Consider the following 6,000-nt stretch of genomic DNA (forward strand, 5'->3'; position numbering starts at 1 on the left):
CGTTTGTGTTGTGATCTAGTACCATAACTTCTGTTTTCCCTACATTCATTTTATATCCTGATATCTTTGAGAAGTCCTTCATGATGTCAATAACGTATGGGATAGAGCTGTGAACATTGCTTAAGTAAAGTAATAAATCATCTGCAAATAAATTAAGCTTGTACTCCTTTGTACCAATTGTAATGCCAGTTATTGGTTCAGTTTGTCGTATTTTTTGAGCTAAAGGTTCTATTGCCAATGCAAACAAAGAAGGTGAGAGGGGGCATCCTTGAGCTGTGCCTCTGCTTAAGGAAAAGGGCTCTGAAATAATTCCCTTTGTATATACTTGTGCCTTTGGAGACTTGTAAATTGTTTTGACCATATTAATAAATCTTAAGGGGAAGTTGTACACCTCTAGTACTTTAAACAAATAATCCAGTTCAAGTCGGTCGAAAGCTTTCTCTGCATCGATCGCCATTAGTGTCAGATCCTTCTTAAATTTTTTGGCATACTGTATCAAAGATATACATGTTCTGACATTAGTTTTTAAGTCTCTGTTTTTTATGAAGCCTGTTTGATCATGATGGATAACATCTGGTAATACCTGAGCTAGTCTGTTGTTTAAAGCTTTGGTAATCATTTTTTTATCACAATGAATTAAGCTAATAGGTCTGAAATCAGAAGGCGTATCACATTCTCTGCCAGGTTTTGGTATTACAGAGATTATTGCAGAGTACAATGTTCGTGGGAGTGTTTGGTTAGTTTGGGCAGAGTTTACCATATCCATAAACAGAGAGTCTATACTTGACCAAAATGTTGAATAAAATTCAACTGGAAGGCCGCCCGATCCTGAAGCTTTTTTTAAGGGGGAAGTTTTAATAGCATCTTTAATCTCTGCCCAAGTCAATTCTTTATTGAGTTCCTCTTTTTGTTCCTCTGATAAAAACTTCAAATTAATTGATTTTAGAAAGGGAAGAGGGTCCTGTTCTTTTATTTCAGTTGTGTACAGTCATGGCCAAAAGTTTTGAGAATGACACAACTATTAATTTTCACAAAGTCTGCTACTTCAGTTTTTATAATGACAATTTGCATATACTCCAGAATGTTATGAGGAGTGATCAGCTCAACTGCAATTAATTGCAAAGTCCCTCTTTGCCTTGAAAATGAACTTTATCACCAAAAACACATTTCCACTGCATTTCAGCCCTGCCACAAAAGGACCAGCTAACATCATTTCAATGACACACAGGTGTCACACACATTAACACAGGTGTGGGTGTTGATGAGGACAAGGCTGGCGATCAATCTGTCATGATTGAGTGACTGGACACTTTAAAAGGAAGATGGTGCATGACACCATTGTTCCTCATCTGTTAGCCATGGTTACCTGCAAGGAAACACGTGCAGCCATCATTGCATTGCACAAAAAGGGCCTAACAGGGAAGTTTATAGCAGCGAGTAAGATTGCACCTCAGTCAACCGTCTATCCAATTATCAAGAACTTCAAGGAGAGAGGTTCAATTGTTGCCGAACAGGCTCCAGGGCGCCCAAGAAAGTCCAGCAAGCGCCAGGACCGTCTCCTGAAGGTGTTACAGCTGCGGGATCGGGCCACCACCAGTGCAGAGCTTGCTCAGGAATGGCAGCAGGCAGGTGTGAGTGCATCTGCACGCACAGTGAGGCGAAGAATTTTGGAGGAAGGCCTTGTGTCAAGGAGGGCAGCAAAGAAGCCACTTCTCTCCAGTAAAAACATCAGGGACAGACTGATATTCTGCAGAAGGTACAGGGACTGGACTGCTGAGGACTGGGGTAAAGTCATTTTCTCTGATGAATCCCCTTTCCGATTGTTTGGGGCATCTGGAGGAAGGTTTGTTCAGAGAAGACGAGGTGAGCGCTACCATCAGTCCTGTCTCTTGCCAACAGTGAAGCATCCTGAGACCATTCATGTGTGGGGTTGCTTTTCGGTCAAGGGAGTGGGCTCTCTCACAATCTTGCCTAAAAACACAGCCATGAATAAAGAATGGTACCAGAACGTCCTCCGAGAGCAACTTCTCCCAACCATCCAAGGGCAGTTTGGTGATGAAGAATGCCTTTTCCAGCATGATGGAGCACCTTGCCATAAAGCAAAAGTCATAACAAAATGGCTCGGGAACAAAACATTAAGATTTTGGGCCCTTGGCCAGGAAACTCCCCAGATCTTAATCCCATTGAGAACTTGTGGTCAATCCTCAAGAGGCGGGTGGACAATCAAAAAACCCCAAATTCTGACAAACTCCAAGCATTGATTATGCAAGAATGGACTGCCATCAGTCAGGATTTGGTCCAGAAGTTGATTGACAGCATGCCAGGGAGAATTGCAGATGTCTTGAAAAAGAAGGATCAACACTGCAAATATTGACTTATTGCATGAATTCTGTGTAATTCTCAATAAAAGCTTTTGATACTTATGAAATGCTTCTAATTGTATTTCATTATACCATAGAAACATCTGACAAAAACACCTGAAAACCCTGAAGCAGCAGACTTTGTGAAAATGTAATATTTGTGTCATTCTGAAAACTTTTGGTCATGACTGTATAAGTCCTGATAAAAGGATTTAAATTCTCTGTTAATGATCTGATTCTTTCTGCAGATAGAATCTGATGTTTTGTTTTTTAATGATATAGGTTGTCTTTTCAATACTTTTTTAACTAGAGATGTTAACTGTGTACCTGATTTATTAGCAGAAATATAGTTGAGTTTGTTACAGTTGTGTCTAAAATCATTGGCTTTCTTGGATAACAAGCTATCGAGTTTCAGCTTTAAGTCCTGTAACTGAGTCGCAGTCCTGTTGTTGACTTGTGTCTTGTGTTTTTTCTCTAAGATCTTTATATGTTCCCTCAGTTTATCGATTTCATTGTTCAAATTTGCTTTCCTTTTTGCTGCAAATCCTAACATTATCCCTCTTATATATGCCTTGAAGGCATCCCATATTACATCTATTGCAGGCCTGTCCTGAGCGTCCACATCTTTTACATTAGTTTGAATATATAAGTCGATATGCATCTTAATATACTTCAAAAATTCATTATCCAATATAAATGTCCTATTCATTCTCCATATCCTATGAGATGTTGTGTTTTGTTTCCTTCTGACTCAGTGATCATCTTAAAGTCCTGTTACCTTCTGACACAGTGATCTTATCTTAAAGTCCTGTTACCTTCTGACACAGTGATCATCTTAAAGTCCTGTTACCTTCTGACACAGTGATCATCTTAAAGTCCTGTTACCTTCTGACTCAGTGATCATCTTAAAGTCCTGTTACCTTCTGACACAGTGATCATCTTAAAGTCCTGTTACCTTCTGACACAGTGATCATCTTAAAGTCCTGTTACCTTCTGACACAGTGATCATCTTAAAGTCCTGTTACCTTCTGACACAGTGATCATCTTAAAGTCCTGTTACCTTCTGACACAGTGATCTTATCTTAAAGTCCTGTTACCTTCTGACACAGTGATCATCTTAAAGTCCTGTTACCTTCTGACACAGTGATCCTCTTAAAGTCCTGTTACCTTCTGACACAGTGATCATCTTAATAGACTCGGCGCATATCTTTGGCGTAGCGGGGGCACGCTCCTGAGACGTAGCTGAGGCACGCCGCAGCGGGCCCTGTGTACACTAGATCATTGACTACAATGGGAACGTATCGGCTGCAAGTGCAAGGCGCAGCTGTAATTCGACGCATTGCATCCTGTGTAAATTTGGGGTCACATACACTTCAGATTCTACACAGATCACTAGACCATGATTCTCATGAAAAGAACATTATTTGAAACCCTGAAGAATTTTTTCGTGACTTGGATAAAAACTGTGATACAAGACAGGATCTAAAGTCCTGTCCAGTCACATCTGATGTGAATCCACTCCACAGTAACATAACCACACCTCTCCATTCAGCTTAACATACATGTGCAGAATTGAACGTAGTCAGGAAGAGAGCGCACAGTGCAGCTGTGTGCAGCAGAGAGATGCTGACTGCAAAGCATTGTGGGTGCTTTAACACATCATCAGGGCACGTTGGTGTGAGACGGAGCAGAGGCTAAGATGCTCGTTGAATCAGGGAATGCCCCACTAACACAGGACTTCCATCAGATCTGTGTCCGGTCCGGCTCCGTAGTCTATCGTCCGTCAACAGCCACTGTTTGTGTTTTCAGAACGCAGCACGGAGCAGGACCTCCGGACAGCTGGAGTTTTAACCGGATGTTTTCATTTTGTTTTGGTGAAACCTGACTTCCTGTCCCGCTCCATCTGTTCTGTTGAGATTGATGCGTCGTGCTCCGGCATCCGGCAAAAATAGAAGTCTTGTGTCTCTGATCCGGAGGACTCAGACCTGCCGGATCAGAGACGCAGCCGGAACTCAACGGAGCGGATCCAGTGGAAGTTAACACATTGACTAGAATAGAAACCTATCAGATCCAGTGCTGTGATGGATCAGATCAGAGATGGACTGGACACAGATCTGATGGAATTTGGCCATAAGAGATCGCTTTGATCAGCGTGTATCACAAACTTACAAACTGACATTTCTTTCTTTCTTTGTGCGTGTGTGTGTGTGTGTGACATCAGCACAAACACACACCTTGAGCCAATTGAATAAGAGCGGTTTGATTCCTCACTTGTCGGTAAGACATGCCTTTGTGTGAGTGTGTGTGTGTGTGTGTGTGTGTGTGTGTGTGTGTGTGTGTGCAGCCTGACACTGACAGCGTGTTAGGGAGAGGAGGATTAGGATGGAGCTTTTGTTGTGTATTGATCCACAAACAAACATCATCTAGGTAGTGTAAGCCTCATACTGATATTCAGGTTGTGCTTTCACTTTTCACCGTCTGTTTATTCTTCTGTTGTGTGTGAGAGAGAGAGAGAGAGTGTGTGTGTGTGTGTGTGTGTGTGTGTGTGTGTGTGTGTGTGCATCTGTGTATTTAAACCTTGTAAGTGCTTAATCTCATTTGTCAAACACACATCACAGAATTGGAACAGAGGAGTTGTCCATATGACCTGTCAGCTGCACACGCACACACGCATACACACACGCACACACACACACACACACACACACACACACACACGCACACACGCACACACACGCACACACGCACACAGGCTGTAAGTGCATCCTATCGTTCCTGTCTGCTAATCTGTCTGCCCAGGCCTTTGAGTCGCTTCCTTCTTAGTTGGTTGAGGATGTCGTTGATGTTGAGACCTCAAGGACAAGCAGCAAACAAACAGCTGGAACTTGTAACTATGGGAACATAAGACTGAACACAAGTTCTTGTAACTTCCACAGTATGGCTAAAGACCTGACTGTTCCTGTCGCTCACTCTGACCTTCTTCTTTAAGAAATGCACATTTCTTATTGAAGACTACGAGTCTGAGATGTATGATGCTGATGCTGGGACCTCTTTATCCACAACAGTAACGATCAAATCCATCAGATCTGTGTCCGGTCTGTCTCTGATCCGTCACAGCACCGGATCTGATGGTTCTGAGGTTTCTATTCTAGTCAATGTGTTAACTTCCACTGGATCCGCTCCATTGCGTTCCCGCTGCGTCTCTGATCCAGCAGGTCGGAGTCCTCCGGATCAGATACACAAGACTTCCATTTGTGCCGGATGCCGGAGCACGACGCATCAATCTCAACAGAGCAGATGGAGCGGGACAGGAAGTCAGGTTTCACCAAAACAAAATGAAAACATCCGGTTAATTTTCAGAATAAAACACTCTGTGTTATCACCAGATCGTATTTCACTTAACTACAACAACAAACCAAAGTCATGATGAGCGGAGCCAGGCCTGGAGTCAACAGGTCAGAGGTTTTCAGAGGACCAGAAAGACAACATGGATGAGGAGAGGAGGAGGAGAATCCTTCATTCAGGAGTTACTGCGGGAAAACCTCGGTCGCATGACTCCAGCTGTCCGGAGGTCCTGCTCCGTGCTGCGTTCTGAAAACACACCCGGACCACAGTGGATCAGAGACGGACCGGACACGGA

General features: G+C 43.0%; 1 protein-coding gene across 1 annotated transcript in view; it reads left to right on the forward strand.

Annotated features, from left to right (window-relative positions):
* The window catches only part of rsu1 (Ras suppressor protein 1), a 75,260-nt gene that overhangs the window by 23,306 nt on the left and 45,954 nt on the right, over positions 1–6,000 (forward strand). The gene's annotated exons all lie outside the window — the stretch shown is intronic.

The sequence above is a fragment of the Notolabrus celidotus genome, chromosome 17, assembly GCF_009762535.1.
Source record: "Notolabrus celidotus isolate fNotCel1 chromosome 17, fNotCel1.pri, whole genome shotgun sequence".
Lineage (NCBI taxonomy): Eukaryota > Metazoa > Chordata > Actinopteri > Labriformes > Labridae > Notolabrus > Notolabrus celidotus.